Source organism: Delphinapterus leucas, chromosome 17 (genome assembly GCF_059928025.1).
Source record: "Delphinapterus leucas isolate spDelLeu-1000000601 "Yukka" chromosome 17, BTC_Dleu_Yukka2, whole genome shotgun sequence".
NCBI lineage: Eukaryota > Metazoa > Chordata > Mammalia > Artiodactyla > Monodontidae > Delphinapterus > Delphinapterus leucas.
Window position 1 is genome coordinate 29,490,595 of NC_143145.1, and position 26,291 is coordinate 29,516,885.

Genomic DNA, 26,291 nt, shown 5'->3' on the forward strand with positions numbered 1-26,291 from the left:
GTAGGGGACTTTAACACCCCACTTTCACCAATGGACAGATCATCCAAAATGAAAATAAATAAGGAAACACAAGCTTTAAAAGACACATTAAACACAATGAACTTAATTGATATATATATATAGGACATTCCATCCAAAAACAAAGGAATACACTTTTTTCTCAAGTGCTCATGGAACATTCTCCAGGATATTACATTTTGGGTCACAAATCAAGCCTTAGTAAATTTAAGAAAATTGAAATTGTATCAAGTATCTTTTCCAACCACAACACTATGAGACAAGATATCAATTACAGGAAAAAAATCTGTAAAAAATACAAACACATGGAGACTAAAAATTACGGTACTTAATAACCAAGAGATCACTGAAGAAATCAAAGAGGAAACAAAAAATTCCTAGAAACAAATGCCAATGTAAAAATGACAACCAAAACCTATGGGACGCAGCAAAAACAGTTCTAAGAGGGAAGTTTATAGCAATAAATAATAATAATAATCCTACCTCAAGAAAAAGAAACATCTCAAATAAACAACCTAACCTTACACCTAAAGCAATTAGAGAAAGAAGAACACAAAACCCCCAAAGTTAGCAGAAGGAAAGAAATCATAAAGATCAGATCAGAAATAAAAGGAAAATAAATGAAGGAAACAATAGCAAAGATCAAGAAAACTAAAAGCTGGTTCTTTGAGAAGATAAACAAAATTGATAAACCATTAGCCAGTCTCATCAAGAAAAAAAGGTGGAAGACTCAAATCAACAGAATTAGAAATGAAAAAGGAGAAATAACAACTGACCCTGCAGAAACACAAAGAATCATGAGAGATTACTACAAGCAACTATATGCCAATAAAATGGACAACCTGGAAGAAATGGACAAATTCTGAGAAAAGCAAAACCTTCTGAGACTGAACTAGGAAGAAACAGAAAATATAAACAGACCAATCACAAGCACTGAAATTGAAACTGTGATTAAAAATCTTCCAACAAATGAAAGTCCAGGACCAGATGTCGTCACAGGTGAATTCTATCAAACATTTAGAGAAAAGTTAACACCTATCCTTCTCTAACTCTTCCAAAATATAGCCGATGGAGGAACACTCCCAAGCTCATGCTACGAGGTCACCATCACCTGAAACCAAAACCAGACAAAGATGTCACAAAAGAAGAATACAACAGACCAATATCACTGATGAATATAGATGCAAAAATCCTCAACAAAATACTAGCAAACAGAATCTATCAGCACATTAAAAGGATCATAACCATGATCAGGTGGGGTTTATTCCAGGAATGCAAGGATTCTTCAATATATATAAATCAATCAATGTGATACACCATATTAACAAACTTCAGGATAGAAACCATATGATAATCTCAGTAGATGCAGAAAAGCTTTTGACAAAATTCAACACCCATTTATGATAAAAACCCTCCAGAAAGGAGGCAAAGAGGGAAATTTCCTCAATATAATAAAGGCCGTATATGACAAACCCACAGCCAACATCATTCTCAATGGTGAAAAACTGAAACCATTTCCTTTAAAGTCAGGAACAAGACAAGGATACCCACCCTCACCACTATTATTCAACACAGTTCTGGAAGTTTTAGCCACAGCAATCAGAGAAGAAAAAATAAAAGGAATCCAAATTGGAAAAGAAGAAGTAAAGCTGTCACTGTCTGCAGATGACATGATACTATACACAGAGAATCCTAAAGATGCTACCAGCAAACTGCTAGAGCTAATCAATGAATTTGGTAAAGTAGCAGGATACAAAATTAATGCACAGAAATCACTGGAATTCCTATACACTAATGATGAAAAATCTGAAAGAGAAATTAAGGGAACACTCCCATTTACCACTGCAACAAATGAATAAAATACCTAGGAATAAACCTACCTAAGGAGACAAAAGACCTGTATGCAGCAAACTATAACACACTGATGACAGAAATTAAAGATGACACAAACAGATGGAGAGATGTATCATGTTCTTGGACTGGAAGAATCAACATTGTGAAAATGACTATACTACCCAAAGCAATCTACAGATTCAATGCAATCCCTATCAAACTACCAATGGCATTTTTCACAGAACTAGAACAAAAAATTTCACAACTTGTATGGAAACACAAAAGACGCCGAATAGCCAAAGCAATTTGAGCAAGAAAAACGGAGCTGGAGGAATCAGGCTCCCTGACTTCAGACTATACTACAAAGCTATAGTAATCAAGACAGTATTGTACTGGCATGAAAACAGAAATATAGATCAGTGGAACAGGATAGAAAGCCTAGAAATAAACCCACACACATACGGTCACCTTATCTTTGATAAAGGAGGCAAGAATATACAATGGAGAAAAGACAGCCTCTTCAATAAATGGTGCTTGGAAAACTGGACGGCTGCATGTAAAAGAATGAAATTAGAACACTCCCTAACACCATACACAAAAATAAACTCAACATGGATTAAAGACCTAAATGTAAGGCCAGACACTAAAAAACTCTTAGAAGAAAACAGGCAGAATGCTCTACGACATAAATCACAGCAAGATCCTTTTTGACCCACCTCCTAGAGAAATGGAAATAAAAACAAAAATAAACAAATGGGACCTAATGAAACTTGAAAGCTTTTGCACAGCAAAGCAAACCATAAACAAGACCAAACGATAACCCTCAGAATGGGAGAAAATATTTGCAAACGAAGCAACTGACAAAGGATTAATCTCCAAAATATACAAGCAACTCATGCAGCTCAATATCAAAATAACACACTACCCAATCCAAAAATGGGCATAAGATTTAAATAGACATTTCTCCAAAGAAGATATACAGATTGCCAAGAAACACATGAATGGATTCTCAACGTCACTAATCACTAGAGAAATGCAAATCAAAACTACAGTGAGGTATCACCTCACACTGGTCAGAATGGCCATCATCAAAAAATCTACAAAGAATAAATGTTGGAGAGGGTGTGGATAAAAGGGAACCCTCTTGCACTGTTGGTGGGAATGTAAATTGATACAGCCACTATGGAGAACAGGATGGAGGTTTCTTAAAAATCTAAAAATAGAAATAACATATGACCCAGCAATCCCACTACTGGGCATATACCCTGAGAAAACCATAATTAAAAAAGAGTCATGTGCCGCAATGTTCACTGCAGCTTTATTTACAATAGCCAGGACATGGAAGCAATGTAAATATCCATCAACACATGAATGGATAAAGAAGATGTGGCATATATATACAATGAAATATTAGTCAGCCATAAAAAGAAACAAAACTGAGTTATTTGTAGTGAGGTGGATGGACCTAGAGTCTGTCATACAGAGTGAAGTAGGTCAGATAGAGAAAAATACCGTATGCTAACACATATATATGGAATCTAAAAAAAAAAAAAAATTTCTGAAGAAACTAGGGACAGAACAAGAATAAAGATGCAGACGTAGAGAATAGACTTGAGGACACGGGGAGGCAGAAGGGTAAGCTGGGACGAAGTGAGAGGGTGGCATGGACTTATATATACTACCAAATGGAAAATAGATAGCTAGTGGGAAGCAGCCGCATAGCACAGGGAGATCAGCTTGGTGCATTGTGACCACCTAGAGGGGTGGGATAGGGAGGGTGGGAGGGAGATGCAAGAGGAAGAGGATATTGGGATATATGTATATGTATAGCTGATTCACTTTGTTATACAGCAGAAACTAACACAACATTGTAAAGCAATTATACTCCAAAAAAGATGTTAAAAAAATTGCCTATTCCAATGTCATAAAGATATTCTCCTGTATTTTTCAAGAATCTTGATTATTTTATCTTTTACATTATGATCTGTATTCAGTTTTGAATTAGTTTCCCTGTTTGGTGTCAAGGAGGGGTCAATTTCTTATTTTTCTATAGAGATATGCAATTGGCTCAGTGTACTTTTTTGAAAATACCACTCTTTCCCTATGATTGGTATGGAATCTTTGTTTTAAATCAGGTAACAAAGCAGGTGAAAAGTTTGTTTCAGAATACTATTTTTTTCCATTATTCTATTTGTCTATTTCTGCACCATTGAGACTAAATTAATCCTTGTATCAACCTGACTGAATTCATTTAGTTTAAAAATAGCCTCAATATAATGTAGAGTAAATATTCCAAATTTTTTCCTCTTTGAGATTATCTTGGGTAAAGCATCACATTTTCTTAAGCATTTTAGAAACTGTTAATTTTCAACAAAGAAAAAAACAAAACACCACAGTTTGGATTATGATTAAAGCAGCACTGACTATTGGTCAATTTGGAATAAAATAGACATCTTAAAATGTATTGAATATTACAATCTATGAACATAGTGTACAACTCCATTTATCTGTGTCTTTTATATTTCTCACAGAAATATCTTATAGTTTTTTGTAGAAATGTTTAATTAGATTTATTCTTAGACATTTAATACTATTCAACACTATTGTAAATGACAGTTTAAAATTTTACTTTTCTACTTGTTTACTGTGAGTATAGAAAAAAATGATCCTTTAATATTGACTTTGTATGCAGGAATCCTGAAAGATAAGAAATGTAATTTCTTCTTTTCCAATCTTGACTTTTTTTCTTGCCTTTATTACTTTTTCTTGCACTTGCTGGGATGATGTTGAATGAAAATATATTAGACGTTATTGCCTTTTCCCATAATCAGGTCAGAATTGTTCAACATTTCATCATTCAGTATTATGTTATTCGTAGATTTCTTAAAAGTAAATTTTGTCAGAATAAGAATTTCCTATCTGGTCCTATTTTTCTGAGGATTTTTATCAGGATTTAATGTTGAATTTTATCAAGTACATTTCTGCATTTATTGTTGTGATCATATTTTCTCTTTTAATCAGTGAATGTGAAAAAGTACATTGATTTGTTAAAATATTAACCACTGAGCCCTCCGCAGAGCCAGAACTACCACACCCCAGCCAGCCAGCACCCTTGCACCCACCCAGAAATGAAGGTCTTTCCCCACCAAAGCCAACATGTAAGGTCTGAAAGAGGTGACTGTTCCATCAAATGCACAGATATCAACAGAAGGATAAAAAAACCATGGAAAAACAAAGAAACGTGACATTACTAAAAGAAATCAATAATTTTCCAGTAACTGACCCCAAAGAAATGGAGGTGTATGAATTGCCTGACATAGAATTCAAAATAATTTATTTACATAAGCTCACTGAGCTACAAGAGAACACAGATAGGCAACTAACAAAATCAGGAAAAAATTACATGAACAAAATGAGAAGTTCAATAGAGAGATTCATAAGAAAGAACTAAGTAGAAATTCTGGGACTGAAGAATACAACGAATGAAATTTTAAAAATGTAGTAGAGAACCTAAATAGAAAACTTGATCAAACAGAAGAAAGAATCTGTGTGTGTGAAAATAGGTCATTTGAGATTATCAAGACGGAGAAGGAAAAAGAATAAAAGATTGAGTAAAGACTACTTAATTTATAGAACACCATTAATTGAAACAATATTCACATTATGGGAGTACCAGAAGGAAAAGAGAGAGAGAAAAGGGGAGAAAGCTTGTTTAAAGAAACAATGGCTGAAAATTTCCCAAAGCTGGGGGAAGATATGGATAGTCACGTACATGAATTCATAGAACTTGGGGACAAATCAAATTCAAAATTGACTTCTTTCTGTATCATTTAGATGAGTAAATATTATTATTTTTTAATCTCTGGGGTCTTTTCTGGCAATGTAAGCCTACTTTTCACGTTTGTCATTATACTAATCATACTTACACATGAGAGAATCTTTGTTCTTCTAACTCTCTTGTGGTAGATGAGCCTTGATTCAGCTGCTGAACCTCACAATGAATTCATTATATATTTAGGGTCTGGATTTAACAGAATAGCTTCTCCAATGCCCTCCCTGATCCTTACAGGCAGAAGTAGACCCTCTGTTCTCTTTTCTGTACCATCTTGTATGTATTTCTCTTTTGTAATTATCTGTTGACTTTACTTATTTTTTTCTTTCCTTCTAAATTGTGAGATCCTTAAAAGCAAGTGAACTTATCTTGTTAATATTTGTATCTCTATGACCTATCCTAGTCCCAGTCACGTACATAGGCATCCAACATGTGTTTGCTCCATGAAGAATAGAATTAATGGCTGAATAAATGAATGAATAGTTGACTCCACACAAGTTCAAAGACTGTAAAATCATGGGAACCTTTAAACATCTAATATCCAGTTAGAAGAGTCTCAAAAGACTGCACTTATTACTAAAATCATATATCATCATCATAGGCAAGGGCCAAACAATATTGCTTTTAACAAAGGAATAAACAATGTAAACCTTCCTTTAGAGTAAATTCATGAGTAAACATTTAGTGATCTATAAAACACACAGACAGACAGACAGACAGACACACACACACACATACACTGTGGAAGGGATTTTTAAATCCTTATTATGGATTTCTTGAGAAGCCTGACAAAGAAAGTAATTTTCCCTCTGACATTGGGGTAAGGTGTGCATGAGAGAGGGGTGAGTGAGATGGTGGTGAAAGAGGGGAGAAAGAGACAGAAACAGAGATAGATAGAACCAGAGGAAGAGACAATGCATAGGTTTTTTCTTCTTACACATGTAATCCTAATAAATCAATCGTTACTAAAACCCAAGTTTGTGGAAAAACCTTAAACAAACAAAAAAACTATATTTTCTATTTGCTCCAAACTAATAAGACAAAAAGAGGTGCAGTTTTACTACTCTAAGAGGCAAACATTATCTTCAAAACATCTCTCTTACTAATCATAAGAGGTAATTAAATTTCCATAATGATCTCTACTCCTTGTATTGTTCTGGGTAAAAATGGATCATAAAATAAATATAATTTACAATGTAGGAAAATGGGGTTGACTGTTCAGTTTAACAAGCATCAAGTTAATGAAACCAAGGGCATGGATGTCACCCCCTTGAAAGCCCAGTAGAATTGCTTTTTTGATGGTTTGAAGCTGCTGTTCCCTGTGCTGTAGTCAAACCATACCTGCATATATTAAACTCATTTATTTCCTCCCAGCACTAATCTCTCACATCCTCCTTCTATTCTTCCTGCTCTTCTTTCTGTCTCTCCATTTTTCTCTATCACTCATTCTCTATTATAAGCTGGGTACATTTTTAGACCCAGGGCTTACAACAAAAAATAGGTCAGTTTTTGTTTACAATATGCTCAGAGACTAGCTAAAGAGAATTACAATAAACTATCATTACAATACAGGTTGAAATACTCCTATAGTGATATACCCAGAGGAGTAAACAACCAATTGATCTGAGGGTAGGATTAAGAAGGACTCACAAAGGGAATTCTCCTTAACGTTTGTCTAATAAGAGGACTTTGAGGGAGTGACACTTCTCTAGATACTTTACTACCTTCCTAGCGTGTATTACAGAGCCCTCAATAAATATATGCCAAACAACTGAATGAATTAATTTTTAGTTAGAGAATATGGTAAATGCATAATGAGCCAAAAATGACAAAGAAAAAATAAAAACATTTGATCTTTCAAAGGTGATGAGATTATAAGTAGTTTTCCTGTGGGTTTTTTTAAAAATGAAATTTATGAATTACATCATTTGTGGGAGCAAAATATTTTGCTTTCTTTTTGAAAATCTTACCTGTTTATTAATTTTTTATTCTATTTTTACTTGTAGTTGTATATCAAAAATATTTTCCAAGTTGCTACAAAGTCTTCACAGTTATTTTACAAATGGATGTATAATTGCTTTAAGTTCCCTCATTATTTACCTAACCATTATTTTTATCAGTATTATAACTGAATCATAAGAAAAGCCATTATCAGTAGCTCTCCATTTCTGGGATGGGGGCAAGGAGAAGTAGTACAGTTGGCCCTCCATATCTGGGGTTTCACGCCTGCAAATTCAACCAATTGTGGATTGAATATATTTGAAAAAAAAATTCCAGAAATTTTCAAAACGCAAAACTTGAATTTGCCACGCACCAGTAACTACTATTTACATAGCATTTATCTTGTACTTACAACTATTTATATAGCATTTACATTGAATTATAAGATATCTAGAGATGATTTAAAGTATACAGGAGGATGTGCATAGGTTACATGCAAATACTATGCCATTTTATATAAGGGACTTAAGCATTCACGGATTTTGGAATCCATGGGGGTCCTGGAACAAATCCCCTGTGAATACCAAGGGATGACTGTATGTGTATAGTTCAGTGTGGGCTGCACTTACACAGTGCTCAGGAAGCCATGTCGGGTTTGCACTCTCCCAATTTCCCTGAGGCTCACTAGGTGTATGAAAAGCTTTGAAAAAAAATATATATTATGTACCTTGAATAATATCCCCAACCCAAATCACATTTGGGTCAAGAGATCTTTAACTGGGAGCAACAGTAGCACCATAATAAACATTGAAATTGTAAAAAATTAATAAACACAAACATCTATTAAATAGAGTCAGGAGACCAGAAAGGGGAGCTTTTATGCCCTGTGATGACAGCAGAGCCCAACAGCAAAGAAGGAAGATTCCTCTTCTTTCCTGGCAGAGACAGCCATTGAAAAGTCATGGACTCTGCTTACTATAGCCCTCCCAACTTCTTCTTCTCTTCTGTAAAAGAGTTCTTTTTCCCTGGCTGTTCAGAGACTTGCACGTGGCTCTCCACAGTTGCAGACCCCAAAATGCAATTCTTTGCTGATCCTGAATAAACCCATTTTTTGTTGGAGAAATATCTGTCAGTCTGTTTGTTTTAGGTCAACATTTTGGTGCCCATACAGTGATCCAAAGATGATGGTGAGTATATAAGTGTGGTACCCACATTGACCTCATTGTCTCTCACTGCTTTTCTTGCCAACCCTGGAGTTTGAAGGTATGTCTTTCTCCTGGATTTGAGCTTCCCCAGGATTTACTCAGAATTTATTTTAATGTTTCACTCTGTCTGGTTAAAGCCTTGTTCTGTATGGGACTACTTGTTTGGCACTTCAGTCTAATTTGAAATCAGACTGTTCCAACTGGAACTGGTTCAGCCTTTGGCCCATTCCTTTGGGAATAGGGGCTGTTTCATTGGAACTGTGCCAGTTCAGCCTTCAGCTTATTCCTTAGGAATAGCAGCTCTTCTATGGAAACTGAGCTGAGAAGCTTTTGACTTGACTCCTTCAGGACCAAGCTGTTTTCTTAGAACTGCCTGGTATTAGGCCTGCAGGCTGGTTGAGATATTTGAAGTGTTTAAGCTATCTGGAATACAAGCTATTTGATCTGTTCAGGCTGTTTGAGTTTGAGCTGTAAGCCTTTTCAGCTGTTTAGGTTGTTAAAAAATTATTCTTTTATTCTAGAGAAAAACTTCTGAGAAATGGGATCCCAGCTACCTAAATATTTTGAGGGCACCATCCCTACAGGGACCCCAGCCATTTTATGTTTACAAACTACAGTCCTTCCTCATGTGCCTTTCTGACTAAACAGACTGACCTGATCAAAGGCAATTTAGAATATCAATGGCCATTATGGAGAACTTTTGAAATCCTCAAACTTACTTTTCTTAAAACTGAATTGGACCACCACAGTTCTAAAATTTCCAAAGCTGAATGAAATGCCTATTTTGATTAGTATTTTGAGCTTCCAGTGTTATTAGGACCCTAAAATTGCCTCTCTGCAAAATAAGATTTTAAGATTAACTGAGGCAAACAAACAATTAGAGAAGTATAAAATGGACTCTGAAGCCTTGTGCTCCTCTTCCTTGGCTTTTCGTCTCAGGCCCCGCCTCTGGTGCTATATTCCTTTTTCCGTCTATGCAGCCTATGCAACTATACCCTCAGTTCCCCATACTAATTCTCTCACTGAACATCTCTTTTCCTCCGAAACTCTCCTCACTCCCTTTTCCTCTGAACTTATCAGAACCTGTCCCTTTAAAATTAAGTTTCTGAGGATCCAGAGGCTAAACCCTTAATTTCTTATAATCCCTGAACTAAAACAAGCAATAGTCAAAGACTTTCCCAAAGTAACTGAAGATTCTCACTGATTTGCTGAGGAATTTAATGTAGTCATTCAAACTTATCAACCTGGTTTCTCTGACTTGTATCAGCTCTCTCATATGCTTGTGAAGGCCAGGCCCAGCATTGAATGAAAACTGCTAGCTGGAAAAATCCTGAAAAGTCTCTAGAATTACAACTGGGAGACCAGCTTGCTAACTTATTATTTGATCAGGATCTGCAATTGCTAGGTGACTTCATCAAGCAATTCCTGGGGCTTTTCCAAAGTCTGTTGATTGGAACAAAATTCATGCTTTAATAAAAACCTGATAGACCTGTTTATGACTATTACAATCAACTTCAGATTGTTTTTAAAGAAAATTCTGGTCTTTCTCTATATGTTTTTTCCACCCAGGTAGCTCTTAACTCTGTGTTTATTAATGGGCTGAACCAGGACTTTTTCCTTCTAGTAAAAAGGATCAGGATGGAATGGGAAACCATGTCTACTCCAGATTCAGTCAATCTGGAAAACCAACTCTCTTGCTTTCTAGATAAGTCACCTAAAAGAAAGACTGCTAAAATTCTTAATCTTCAACTCCAGCTAATGAAGACCCCTAACAAAACGAAAATCTTCCTAGTTTCTGCTATTACTGCAAAGAGCTAAGGCGCTGGAAAAGACGTTGTTACAAATTTAAGCACTTCAGGCAGCTTCAGCCCTCTAACCAGTCCTTCTAACGTCCTCCCAATTCCCAATGATGGGGATCTGAGGAACTACAGTGGCTCCTCCTAATCCCCCCTCTTAATCAGCTTGGAGAAACATTCTCTTCCAGTACTAACTGACACTGAAGCCACACTCTTGGTGCTCAGACCCACTACTATAAGGCAGCCCCTGCCTCAAAGTATCAAAACAGTACGAATAGGGGGGATCTCTAAGGAACCTCAGGAGGTTCCTGTCTCTGCACTGATTTCCTTTTGTTTAGGCCCTATTCACTTTTGTGTTCACACCTTATTCTCCTTAGTTCCTTTGACCCTATCCATTTATTAAGCCAAGACTTCTTAGAGTAGTATCATGCTGGAATTTCTCCCAAAAGAGAGAATTCTAGAATTTAGATAGTAGTCATCAAAGTAACCAACAAAGTAAATTAAATGACCTTTTGACATTTTTTATTTGTTTCATTTCTGAGAGTACTAGAGCTGATTCTGAAAACACTGATTATTTGTCCCTATTGAATCAGCTACCACCCTTCTTATGGGCAAAATCTCCAACTGATATTGATAAAATTCACAGCACAACTCCCATTAAGTTTCTAATAGATCCCTCAAAATCTCTTTCCAAAATTAATCAATATTTTATACATAAAGCAGCCCTTAGAGGTATAAAGCCCATAATAGAAGATTACAAGGCTCAAGGCCTCATTATCCTTTGTCACAATCCCTGTAATACTATTTTACCAGTCAGGAAATCTACAGCTGAAGATAAAATTTTGTCTAGGACCTCTGAGCAATAAACATTGTTTTCCCTCGACACTCCTTTTTTCCTAACCCTCATATGTCACTAAAATCCATTCCCACTGGAAGCAAATGTTTTACTGTAATTGATTTATGCAGTGCATTCTTTAATATTCCAGCTGATAAAGATAGCCAATGCCTTTTTGCTTTCACTGGGGAATAAAAACAATTCACCTGGACAGTAATGCCTCAGGGTTTTACTGAGAGTCATTCTTATATCTCACAAATCCTGAAAGCTGGTCTGGATGATATAAAGTTCCCTAGGGGTTCTACTTTGTTGCAAAATGTGGATGATTTGCTTCTTTGCTCTTTTTTACAAGCCTCCTCACAGGACGACAGCATCTACTTGCTAAAGCTTTTAGCCTTACAGGGGCTTAAGGTTGCCAAGGAAAAATTGCAGTTTGATCTGATTATCAGAACAAGGGCTACACTTGGATCCAGACAGACTTCAGGGTGTCCTAAGTCTCCCAAAGCCCAAAACTAAGCACCAACTGAGAGGTTTTCTTGAGCTAGTTGGTTATTGCTGAAAATGATTCCAAATTTCTCTCTTATGGCCAAACCAATGTATGTTTTACTAAACAGTAACACTGCTGACCCAGTTTTATGGGATGAACAGAATGGCATAGTCTTCAAGGCCTTGAAGGAGAGTTTGATGAACCCATCTGCCCTAGACATCCCAATTATCAGATTCCCTTTTTCCTTTTTGTATATGAAAAGGAAGAGAATGCCCTTGGGGTACTGTCTCAAAAACATGGGGACCACATTTGACCCATAGGTTATTATAGCCAGTAATTGGACCCTGTGACATGAGGATACCCCTCCTGCCTTAGAGACATTACTGCCACTGCCCCTTTGGTTAAGGCCACTGAGGAAAATCACTGCGGGGTCTCCTTTAAGCAATTTTGTACCTCACACAGTAGAAGTCTTTCTGAATTCTCATCACACTCAACATTTCTCAGTTAGCTGCCTCACTTACTATGAAGTCTTTTTGTTAACTGCTCCTCACATAACATTTTTACGTTGTGATAACCTTAACCCTGGTACTCTCCTCCCTTCTGTCACCAATGAAGCTCCTCACGACTACTTAACACTGATGGATCACCTCCTGACTCCCCCTTATTATGATCTGCAGGAAATCTCTTTGGGTAATGCTGACTTCATGGTTCACTGATGGTTCTTATTTAAAAGGTAACAATGGCAAATATTGTGCTGGATATGCTTGCAACTCTTTTTGACGTTGTTGAGGAGGCATCTTCACCTATGGCTACTTTAGTCCTACAGGCTGAATTATACAGTCTTACATGAGCTTGTACTTTAGCCAAGGACAAAACTGCCAATGTTTATACTGATAGTGGATATGCTTTCAGAGTAGCTCATAATTTTGGAATGTTGTAGAAACAATATGGCTTCCTTACTTCCAGTGGAAATAAAATTAAAAATGGCCCCTATGTTCAGGGATTGTTGGATGCAATACTTTTACCTGATAATTTAGCTATTAAGATTCTGGGGCATTCTAAACTTGACACCCTGGAAGCTAAGGGAAATCATCTTGCTGACGTTTTTGCAAGGAATGCTGCCCTTTAGGGAACCAACAGCAGCCAGGCCTCTGTCATGGTCCAAAGGGATATTTCCCCAAATGATAACTTAGAAAAATTGGCTAGAAAAGACCAACAATTGGCCTCAGAAAAGAAAAAAAATTTGAAAATTCACCAATTGTTGATTTGATAAAAAGAGGAAGCTCTGATTTAGACAAAACACCAATCCAGTCATACCAGAGACTCTAAAATTCCCACTCTTCACCACTGTACATGTATTAAACCATTGGTCTACTGACAATCGGATAGCATTCATGAATCAGGGTTTGTGGGGAAACATCACAAGGCTGCAAAAGAGCCTACCTCAGTTGTCCCACTTGTCCAAAATACAACCCAGGGAAGTCTGTACTGCTCCCAGACATTTTAAAGTGCCTAAAGAACCATTTTAGGTATGACAAATGGATTTCACACAATTTTTCAGTCTGATATAAATGTTTTAGTCATGGTCTGTATGTTGTCACACTGAACTGAGGCCTTCCCTTATAGACAGGCTACTCCCCCTTCTGAGGCTAAAGCCCTTTTGGAAAAGGTTGTCCCTCCATGGGGAACTCCTCTTGAAATTCATAGTGATCAAGGGACCCATATTACTGGTCAGGTCTGGTCGACAAGTCTGTGCTGTTTGGCCAGTTTTACAACATTTTCCATCCTAAATCTTCTGGTTTAGTCTAACCCACTAAATGCATTATTAATACTCATTTGCAAAATTTGCAGAGGCCCTCCAAGTACCTTGACCAAAAGCATTGCTATTGGTCCTTCTAAATCTTATATCCACCCCTTTTGAAACTCATAAACTCTTTGAGATAGTCACAGAATTCCCAATGCACTTGGCTTCTGCCTCTTTTGACCCTCAACTGATAAAAGGAGAGATACTCCAATATTGCAAAGGCCTAACTGCTTTAAAATAACCATGTTTTGGTAAAGCAATCTTTTCACAGTGCACCCTTGGGAGACAAAGACCTTAAGTATCATGCCTTGCAACCTGGAGATTTTGCCTATTGGAAAAGATACCTCCAGAAAGACTCTTTTTAACCTTGTTGGAAAGGTCCCTACCAAGTACTGCTAACCAACTCTAGTGCTTCCAAACTCCAGGGAATAGACTCTTGGATTCACACGATACACCTAAAGAAAATACCAGACACTGCCTGGCCCTGTACCTCATCTGGTGACCTGAAAGTAAAGATTTCCTGGAATTGAAGCAGAAGACATCTGATGAGATAGACCAGAATATCCAGACCAGGCCTATTGGAAGTTTATCACCAAACCTTTGATGATGACATATCGTTTCCAATCATCTCCAATACCTATGATCTTGATAACATATGGACTTTAGATAAAACACCTAAGAGTTCTCTCTCCTACCTCTCCTAGTTATTTGAACGTGATCTCAATAGATTTCCAATCTGCACTCTTTTCCTCTGACAGGAGTCACTACATCCAGGAAAAGTATTTCCTTTCATTTAGGGACAAAAAGTCAATGAAACTGGAAAAATCTGACTCTTGATCAGATCAGATCAGATCACTCTTGATCAGATGCTTCAGAGAAAGATCTTTTTCAAAAGGGAGAATTGTAAAGAATTAATAAATGGAAACCTCAATTAAATAGAGTTGAGATTCATATCTAATAATATTTTGATTGTTGACCAAAGTTTTGAGCTGAGCAAAGAAGGACTATAGGTAGGTGAGAGAGTTAGGTGCTTTTCTCCATTTATAAAATGGCTCTACTGCTTCATAGTATCAATAATTTACTTGGGTATGTCTTTGACATCTTTTTTGTTTGTTGGTTTTTGGAATAGGGGTCACTTCCTTCAGAAATCTGATCTGCTGATCTCCTCTGATGGGTATTTCTCTCATATTTTCCCATCATATCCCATACTTCAATTGTAATAGCATTTATTACAATGTATTAGATTTACCTGTTTGTATTGTATCATCTTTTTATGGGTGCATTAGTTTCCTAGGTCTGTCATAACAAAGTACTACGAACTAAGTGGCTTAAAACAACAGAAATGTATTATCTCATAATAAATAAACCTCCGGAGGCTAGAGGTTTAAAATCAAGGTGTCAGCTGGGTTCTCTGAAACATACATAGGGGAGAATCTTTCCTTGCCACTTCTAGCTTCTGATGTTTGTCAGAAACCCTTTGTGTTCCTTGGCTTAGAGATGCAACACCCCAATCTTGTCTTCTGTTGTCACATGACCATCTTTTCCCTGTGTGTCTCTCTCCTTTTCTTATAAGGACACCAGTCATATTGCATTAAGTGCCCACTTTACTTCAGTATGATCTCATCTTCTTAACTAGTTACGTCTGCAATGACTCTATTTCCAAATAGGTTCACATTCTAAGGTATTGGGGGACTTCCTCTTTGGGGGTAAGGGCACAAGTCAACCCATAACAGAGGACAAGGATTGTGTCTACTTCATCTTTTTAACATTTGGATCCTTAGCAATTATTCCATTGCCAATAGAATATGTTCTATTAAAAAAATTGATGAATAAATGAATGTATGAATAGGGGAATGTGTTTATACTTAGAAATCACATTCCATTCTAGAATAAAAGAAATTCATGTAGAGAGGGCAGAAAGTTCTAAGGCCCTTCCAACTTCACAGTTCTGTGATTCTTTAGTCTCAACACTGGTTTGGTTTCAGCTGTTTAGAAAAGGTCTGTGAATAGAAATTGCCTACCAATTACATATCTGTAAATCCCAAATAGGCAAGATACATTTAAGTGCCATAAAGGATATCCTAGTGCATAGACTTGCATGTCTGTTATTTGGATTTTTAGGGCATTTCAAGGGTTTTTGCCTTGGTATCTGAAGTTGACGTGTTTTTCGGCTATTTAGGAGAGGGACAAAGAATCAATTTGAGTTGTAAGACTGACATCTTCTGGCTAGCACTGGAGAGTGCAGAAAGGTTGAAGCATCAGAAAGGGAAATAAATGGAGTCGTTCTGGATTTAACAGTTAAACATTGGAAAGGGAAAGAAAAAAAGAAATATATATGGAAATAATAGAAAGCTATTCACAGGTACACAGATGCATTTTTTAGAAAGAGTGAGCATACAGTCTAGTATATATTCTGTGTAGTTCACCAGAATTGATTTTGGTCTTGAAGAAGAAAGTGAGGGAAATATAAGACATAAATGAAAAGATCATTCAGGAGTTGAACATGAGGAAATGGATTGAACAAAAATGTTCCTGATGAAAGACTAATGCTCTGGAGTTCTTATAGAGATGTGGGAAAACTATGAAAGAGTTTCTTGGATACTTTGTCAATTGGACTCTGTTTTGCTGTGGTCCAGGAGCAGAGCTATGGCTGGATATGAGATGTCTTGGTAGGAGTTTCCATTTGTACCTTCTGCTATTTATGACTGGCTCACTTGCCCCAATTTCAGGAATACCATTGAGATAATTATTCTTTCATTTATGAGAAATGTGCATCCTTTCTTACCTTCTAGCTTGTTCCCCAGTTTGTTATTATCCATCTCTCCAAACTGTTTCATTTTTCCTTTCATATTGCTGCAGTGCAGGGTGCATTTCAGAGCACAGAAGTGTCCTGAGTACTCCTGATGCCTCTGTGCTAGCCACATCATTCCTTGTTTCTATCAATTCCGAAAGGAGGACAGGAGGAAAAAGAGAAAGCAAGTGAAATTCATCAATTGAGCTATTGAGAGTTGCTCATATGTTGGGAGTGAGAGAGTGGAGGGGTTACAAAGTGGTAAGCATGATGGACTGGGTTTCTATCCTTGGAGAAGTGGAAATGGATTCAAGCAAAAAAATTAAAAGAATTAATAATTAATTGTCTAATCATTGTCATGGTAAGTGCTTCTAAGGATATACAAGGTACTAGAAAATTATATATAACAGGGAGTCCTGATCTAACTTAAATGAAAGGAAATGTTTTCTAGACACAGAACTTTTCTTTCTTTCTTTTTTTTTTTGGCGGGCCTCTCACTGTTGTGGCCTCTCCCGTTGCGGAGCACAGGCTCCGGATGCGCAGGCCCAGTGGCCATGGCTCACGGGCCCAGCCGCTCCGCGGCATGTGGGATCCCCCCGGACCGGGGCACGAACCCGTGTCCCCTGCATCGGCAGGCGGACTCTCAACCACTGCGCTACCAGGGAAGCCCTAGACACAGAACATTTAAGCTGATATAAAATGAATAAATGTACTTTAGCTAAAGGAAAGGATCATAAGGAGGCATTACAGAGACAAAATCATGTATTAAGGCACTTAGGCAAGAATAGCAAATAAGAGGAATCCTCATATATAGCTCTGTCTGTGTGACAGGCACAAACTGATATTTTCATATATATTATTTGATCCTCATAATAACAAAAATGTCAAGTGGGTACCATTCTTACTTCCATTTTACGGATGAGTAACTGAGGCACAGATATATTAAGTAACTTGTCTAAGATCACAGAGCTAGTAAGTGGCCAACTGAGAACCGAAACATAGGCAGTCCAGCTCCAGAATCTGGAAGCATAGAGAACGCAGGAAGTTCAGAGTGGCTGGACCTTGGAGAAGGAGGCAAAGGGGAACCTGAAGCTGGAAAGGCAGGAAGGGACTAGAGCCTGTTGGGCCTTATGACCATGTTAAAAGAATTTGATTTTTATTCTAATAGTGACTGGATGCTGTTGACAGATACTAAGCAGAGATGTAGCAAGGTGAATTTTGCTTTTTATAAAAGTCTGTTTGGCTGCAGTATGGACAGAGACCTTGATTGGCCCTCTCTGAGATTAGTAGGAGGAAAATATCTTTTCTAAATTGCCTCCATGTTTGCTATACTCTGTAAAAACAGCATTGTTGTTTAACAGTCAACACTATAGCATAAGAGAACAAAGCAATCTGTTCTTATACATTCCTGACAAAGGAAAAGTTATATGGTGTTATTTGTTGTTGGGCTGTGCCCCGTAGGCCTATGAGGCCTGTACTTGCCCAGTTTCAAGACCCAAGAAAGAGCCCAGAGTGAGCGACAGAGACATCAATGGTTTAATGGTTGGAAAACTTACACGTCTGAAGCAAGGTCCTGGCGAAGGTCCTGGCGATGCAGGACATGATGGCAGTCTTCGATCTGGGGAAAAGGGAGACTACCAGTTATAGGGGAATTGACATCAGGTGGGCTCATTAGTTACCAGGGAAACCAGCAGAGGGGCACACCCCTCCCGGCCCCTTTGATGAGAACAATCACCAGCTGGGGCCTGGGCAAGTACTAGGCAGGTCAGTCACATGTGAAGGGCTTAGGTGAAGCAGGCACCGGTTGGGCAAGGGATTACAGAGAGCGAGAGAACAGCCATGTTGAGTGGCCTGACCATACATTTGTGCAAAAGATATTGAATATTAGATGTAGAAGGAATGGAAAAGAATATGTCATCTGCATGCCCATGGCCTTGGAACACAATACTGACACATATAATGCAATAACACATGGTAGGGTCACACGACACAACACATATAAGAAAAAATTTATTTGTGATTGTGGATAGTTTCCTGATAATTCATTTTTGTGTATGTAAGGCAAATAATCTGAGACACAATTTGCAAGGAAAGATGGATGTGCTGATATCCAAGGACACTTAATGAACGTGACAATTCTGAGCCTCATTTCCTCAATCCCTGAAGTTGACTGCATGTTGCAGGTGACATTACCCCCATACACAAACCTTTTAAAAAAATTTAGTGGGATCTCTGTAACAGCTCTCGAACTATCACCTAGTTGAAGGTTTGGTCATGCACAAGTTATCCTAGCAGAAACATGAACTTCTTAAAAGCAGGTACCATGTCATATAACTCTTCTTTTCACTATACTATTTAATTTAATACTTTGCTCTTGTACGTGAAAAAAATCAGTGTTGAATGAAGGAATGGTGAATCAACAAATGAATAAAGAATGTTGCCAAATGACTGAAGCTGCACTTTTATTTTCTTTAGGTATGCTGCCTGACTTCTATGGATATTCAGCAAACATAGCCTGAGCCTTGTTAGTTCACAGTGAATATAAACTCCTGCTATACTTATAATCCATTTCACAGAGGCCTAGAGGAGGTAAAAATACAAAACCCACTTTCTACAGAAGGAGGTCTGAATGCTTTAGTACAAAAAGGATGTGCAGGAATCGAGTTTGCTGGATATTGCAAATCAGTAGGTAATTCCTAACAGGCATTTCCGAAAATTTTTGAAAATTTGATTTCATTTGTGAGACATTTTATTAAGGTTAAATTTAATGGGGAGGAACCCACTGTGTATAGCTGGAAGACCAATGAAAACCAAGAGGATTACAGACCTGGCATCTTATAAGTAGCTCTAACCTAATCAAATATCTTTAAAAAGATATATTTAGCAGCCTTAGGTTTCTTTTTGAAAATATTGGTGTAGAAAAATTTCTATTTTATAATTTTTGTAATAGAATAAAGAATCTGTTTATTCTTCAGTGTGTTAAAAAACAACCTGGTGCTTGGGTCATTAAAATAACCTTTTTATGCATTGTAGCTGAGTTTGTTTCTTATTTTTTTCTTTTTCTTCCTCACAATTTGAAGTTTTTCATTTTTTTTATCATAGTTGTACTGATTCTTCAACTTAAATTTTCTTGTGGCATCTAGCATGAAGTCTCATAAACAAGGTCATACACCGCTAATAAAAAATGAGAAATACTATTTGCTTATTACCCAGAAGGCCTTAGTCTGTGATTCTACGTGCAATTTGTTTAATAAGTTTAATAAGTAACCCAATAGTAGAAAAGTTCAGGAGGGGGTCCAGTGAACAGAGGAAGAACTAGTTGCCTCCATGACCTCACTCCATGTGGACACATTTCTGGCCCTCCCTGTGCAGATTATGCAGTGATCTGGAACAACCCAAACCCTCAGAATAGGAATTCTCCACTTCCTGGGTCCTCTGGGAACATGGAGCAGCTACGCTTGCCACCAACCACCTGCTCCCATGTTAAGTACAATAAAATGGAAAAGAAGTGTGATGTTAAGGGAAGAGAGAGCTGCAGTTACAGTTTTTACAAATGTCAAATGTTTTTGTTCGGTGCTTTGCAGTGTGTGATGGTTAATTTTATGTGTCAAATTGACAGGCCTAAGGGAAACCCAGATAGCTGGTAAAACATTATTTCTGGGTTTGTTTGTGAGGGTGATTCCAGAAGAGATTAGCATTTGAATTGGTAAACTGAGTAAAGAAGATACTGCTGTTTCTAAAGTTATAATTAATTACTGTGTACCAGAACCTATATAGTGTGCTACATACATGGTCTTTAAATTACACGTTAACCCTAAAAAATAGGCATCACAATTCCCTTTTATTAGATGAAACCGAGGCTCAGTGAAATTAAGTTAGTCACCAAAACAATGTTTTCGTTTGATTCTAAAGTTTATGATTTTCTCTCTACAAAGGGAGATCTATGGAATTCTGGGATGTTTCTCTTCCCCCACTAAAATTATCTGCTCATCTAGGATGGGGAATTAGCGTAAGTCTTTTTGCTTATGATTGTATTCCCAGTGCCTACAACACTGCCTAGGTGATTAATTTTTATTTTTCTCACCATTTGAATGATGATGGGGACAAGATGATGAACATTCCTCAGTAAAAAAGACAAGTATCTCTAGATAGATTGAAAATAATAATAAAATCTCTGTGCTGGATACTTTGAGATTGCCTCTCTAGATCTGCTCTCCACTTGACCCTTTGGAGGTTGGCCTGGGAGGACTGCGTCAGGGAGGCTCCCTTGCCATCTGGTTTTGGGTTGGTTTCAGCCAGTGGGAGGCACTGGCAGAAGATCAACAGGCTAGTGGAAAGAGAAATCAGAGTCATTACTCCACTGGCTCCCTCCTTTGAGGGCATCTTCATTTGGTTGCGTCTTTCCAACTTGGGTCACAACCCCTATAAGGGACTCCACTACACATGTCCTGAATTTCAGTAACTGCTTCTTCCCCCTGTCTCTTCAGCCCTGGGGGTGGCAATAGCTCCCCAATGTTGTCATGCCTTGTTTGTTTGGTTTTTTTTTACCCCACTCGCATATTTATAAATAGTTATTTTATTAAACTCTCTTCAGTTTCCTGTTGGAGCATGGCATCTGTTCTATTCCAGGAACCTGAATTATTTATTAATGTTCATTCATCCACTTAAATATTTATTGAACTCCAGTTATATATGTGTTATATGTGTTGTTGGGAGAGGAGTGGCTCTCAGGAAGCTGATTTATCCTTTCTAGTTATAGATAATATTTTTTCCCCTTCTCCAACATGTCACCATCCAGGGAAACAAATATGGGTGGTTAAAAAGTTTTTTCTTTTACTTCTTTTGGTTTGTTTTGTTTTCTGCTTGGCTAGGGATAGCTTTTTTTACATGCTATGTAACACTGGATGGAAGATAAGCCCCTTCCCCTAAAAGCCATTTTTTTTTGCACTCTTGGAAAGCTGGTATCTATTTTACAGTACATAATTTGGACTAGTCACATTTCAAGTGTTCAGAATCCATTTTGACTAGTGACTGCTGAATGGATCATGTGGCTCTGCAGCCTTCATGGAGTGCTCTCTGTCATCTGTTTTGTTTAAGACTCTGCCCTTATTGTCTTTATCTGTTTATGTACTCCCTGCCTCAGAGATCTAATTTATTCCAGAGTGATTAGCTATATTGATGATTCCAAATATTATATCTCTATCTAGAATGTTTATGGGCACCATAAAGTCAATGTAACTCAAAGTAGTCTTCCACTGTACCCAAGAAAGTGGCTTCTGCAATCTACAGATTTAACCTAATCCTTATCAAATTACCCATGACATTTTTCACAGAATTAGAACAAATAATACTAAAATTTATATTGAACCACAAAAGACCCAGAATTGCCAAGGCAATTCTAAGGAAAAAGAACAAAGCTAGAGGCATAACCCTCCCAGACTTCAGACAATTACTACAAAGCTACAGTATTCAAAACAGCATGGTATTGGCACAAAAACAGACATACGGATCAATGGAACAGAATAGAGAGCCCAGAAATAAGTCCACACACCTATGCTCAATTAATTTTGTACAAAGGAAGCAAGGATATATAATGGAGAAAAGACAGTTTCTTCAATAAGTGGTGCTGAGAAAACTGGACAGCTACATGTAAAAGAATGCAATTAAAACATTCTCTAACACTACGTACAAAAATAAACTCAAAATGGATTAAAGACCTAAACGTAAGACCGGATGTTATAAGACTCCTAGAGGAAAACACAGGCAGAACACTCTCTGACACAAATTGCAGCAACAATTTTTGGATCTGTCTCCTAGAGTAATGGAAATAAAAGCAAAAATAGACAAATGGGACCTAATTAAACTTAAAAGTTTTGCACAGCAAAGGAAACCATAAACAAAATGAAACGGCAACCTATGGAATGGGAGAAAAATATTTGTAAATGATGTGACTGACAAGGAATTAATTTCCAAGATATACAAACAGCTTATATAGCTCAGTATCAAAAAACAAACAACCCAATCAAAAAATGGGCAGAAGACCTAAATAGACATTTCTTCAAAGAAGAGACACAGGTGGCCAACAGACACATGAAAAGATGCTCAACACTGCTAATTATTAGAGAAATGCAAATCAAAACTATAATGAGGTATCATCTCCCTCTGGTAAGAATGGCCATCATCAAAATGTTTACAAATAACAAATGCCAGAGAGGGTGTGGAGAAAAAGAAACCCTCCTACATTGTTGGTGGGGATGTAAATTGGTGCAACCACTAAGAAGAACAGAAAGTATGTTCCTTAAAAAACTAAAAATAGACTTACCATATGATCCAGCAATCCCACTCCTGGGCATATAACTGAAAATGATGAGAACTCTAATTCGAAAAGGTACATGTACTCCAATGTTCATAGGAGCACTATTTACAATAGTCAAGACATGGAAGCAACCTAAATATCCACCAACAGATGAATGGATAAAGAAGGTGTGGAATACATCTACTATGGAATATTACTCAGCCATAAAAAAGAATGAAGTAATGCCATTTGCAGCAACATGGATGGACTTGGAGATTATCATACTAAGTGAAGTAAGTCAGACAAAGACAAATATCATATGATATCACTTATATGTGGAATCAAATAAGTTCACTTGCATCAGTTTTTTAGATTATTACAAAATAGAAATAGACTCACAGACGTAGAAAACAAACTTATGGCTACCAAAAGGGAAAGGGGGAGGCATTAAAAAAAATGAAAAAAAGAAAGTGGCTTCCTCTTCACTTTATCATTTCGAGTACTGACATAGTATCAACAATTCAGTCACCAAGGCTTAAAGGTTTAGATTCTCCCTTTCTATCTCTTACCTCTTCATAGTCAACCAATGGTTTCTCTATCCTACGGCTATGCTCCTAGAATAAAATCCTCCTTGTACAGTTGACCCTTGAACAACCTGGGTTTGAACTGCACAAGTCCACTTATAAGGGGGTATTTTTCAATAGTAAATATTACAGTACTACAAGACACCATCAGTGGTTGGTTGAATCTGAGGATGCAGAGGAACTGCAGATAAGAGGGCCAACTGTAAACTATACTCGGATTAACCTTGTAGTTGCTCGAGGGTTAATGGTATTGCTATTTTGGGCCCTTTAAGGATGGTGCTATTTAATTTTTTAAGGTACAGTCCTGATCTTGTTACACATTCTTCAGAAATATTCTAAGGCTCCATATTTCCTACCAAAGGAGACTAGAGATGTTTTAGTTTGGAATTCAAGGTACTTTACAATATCATCTCTATATCCCTATTCTTACCTTGTAGTACTTTTGTGTGTGACCTGTGTTCCAGGAAAACAAAAACATGTTCCCTGAACATTCTTTGCAGTTTTTCTCCCTTTATGTCTTTTTACTATTTAATTCTCTACCTAGAATACTTTCCTCCTTTGCCACATGGCTCAATCCTGCCCATGCTCCTAGGCCCAGTACAAGACACTCTTGTATCAACCATCACTATACTCTTTTGTCTATTCTCTTAGAAGAAAAAAGTGAATGTGTTCTCTCCCTCCTTGGAACATACAGTTGACTTTGTTTTACCTCTCTTATAGTACTAGCTGACTTTTGCCTTGTAGTGTGTTTACTGTATTATTTGTTCCCTTCTCCTACTTTGTAAGTTTCTTTGGGGGTTATGTTACACATGGGAAGCCATGGAGATAGATAAGATAACCCTCATTCAGACTGAGGGTTTTGGAGAGCAAAGAGGTCCAAGTTGGCACCTTAAGATATAACATTTGAGGATTAGGTGAAGAATTCTTAGTTGTAGAAAAAATAACTGTCTTCCTTCTGCTGGCATCTTCAGATCTAGGCAAACTTGGCATTCCCCTGGTGTGCCCATTAGTGTAATTAAATCAGACTTTTAGTTTTTGTCTAAATAGATGCTAGGACAAGAATTTCTAATATACTTTTACCTTGCTATGGCAGATACATACCACTAGACAATATGTTTTAGTTACTTTTATCATTTATGTTCATTTTCTCCCACTTCAATGAAATACATAGAGGTTTAAAAGGACATTTACCCAAGTTTTGAAGTAGGTGATCTCAGTGATATAAAGGGAACTTTTCTTTTCTCTTTATATGTTTCTGTATTTTCAGCTTCATTTTAATTTATTTTTACAATAAGCCTTTATATATTTCTAATCATAAATATCAAGTTAAAAATAAAGAACATATCATGAAACTTTTTGGTTGAGCTGCCTCTTATTTTCTTTCCAAAACTTTGCTTTTATGCCAAGTTGCATACCTCTTAAGATCAAGGTAACAAACAAAAGATAAAAATGGACTTCAGCCAAAGGAGGCTGTCAGAAAGCACTATAGTTGCTCTGATTAAAACCAAACTTTCTTGCAAACTGAGGTTTACAAAGTAACTAAAAAGTGATAGCATGTGACACAGCAATCCCACTACTGGGCATATACCCAGAGAAAACCATAATTCAAAAAGACACATGCACCCCAATATTCATTGCAGGACTATTTACAATAGCCAAGACATGGAAGCAACCTACATGTCCATCAACAGAGGAATGGATAAAGAAGATGTAGTACATATATACAGTGGGATATTACTCAGCCATAAAAAAGGAACGAAATTAGGTCATTTGTAGAGACGTGGATGGACCTAGAGACTGTCATACAGAGTGAAGTAAGTCAGAAAGAGAAGAACAAATATCGCATATTAACGTATATATGTGGAATCTAGAAAAATGGTATAGATGATCTTATTTGCAGAACTAGAGACACAGACGTTGAGAACAAATGTACGGATACCAAGGGGGAAAGGAGGGGGGTGGGATGAATTGGGAGATTGGGATTGACATATATACACTATTGATACTATGTATAAAATAGATAACTAATGAGAACCTACTGTATAGCACAGGGAGCTCTACTTAATGCTCTATAATGACCTAAGAGGGAAGGAAATCCAGAAAAGATGGGATATATGTATATATATAGCTGATTCACTTTGCTGTACAGCAGAAACTAAAACAACATTGTAAAGCAACTATACTCCAATAAAAATTAATTTTAAAAAAAGTAATAGCATACAATTTGTATTGAGGGCAGTTGATAGGGTTCTGGAGGAGTCCACTCACATAGTAAAGAGAACTAGAAGTTTGCAGAGTGAGTGTACAGACTATAGGGATGCTTTTAGAGGGTTTTGTGGGGTGTCAAATGGGAATTTTTCATAAAGAAGGTCTAGATTTCTACCCTTTACTCCTAATAAGCATAAGAAAAACCTGTTTAATAATAACAAAGGATGCCTCCTCCTTAAAAATCACTAGAGACCAAACTTGTATGTCTCTGTTTATAAGTTTATCCCTTATTTACACGGATTATCTTTGTTGTAAAACACAATTTTGAGAACCTAAAATTAGAATTATCAGTTGATTTTATATTACATACAAAAATAATCACTATCGGGACTCCCCTGGTGGTACTGCGGTTAAATACACTGTGCCTCCACTGCAGGGGGCACAGGTTCAATCCCTGGTCGGGGAACTAAGATCCCACAAGCCGCGCCATGCAGCCAAAAAAACAGAAACAAAACAAAACAAAACCCAAAAAGAATCACTGTTGAAATTTCCTCATCTTATGCCAAGTGCTTGAGGATCATCTTCACTCTCTGTGTGGCAGGTGAGGAAGGAGGGGGATTACAAAAAGTCAAGTGGATAAAACTGAACAGGAGGAGGAAGCA

The 26,291-nt window shown here is 37.2% G+C and overlaps 1 non-coding gene across 1 annotated transcript in view; it reads right to left on the reverse strand.

Annotated features, from left to right (window-relative positions):
• LOC111180333 (uncharacterized) overlaps positions 1–26,291 on the reverse strand; it is a 175,772-nt gene that overhangs the window by 47,367 nt on the left and 102,114 nt on the right. The window contains exons 2-3 of the transcript XR_016388359.1: positions 18,099–18,160; positions 16,537–16,687 (exon numbers count right to left, since the gene is read on the reverse strand). This is a non-coding gene — a transcript (uncharacterized LOC111180333). The remainder of the gene's footprint in view (positions 1–16,536; positions 16,688–18,098; positions 18,161–26,291) is intronic.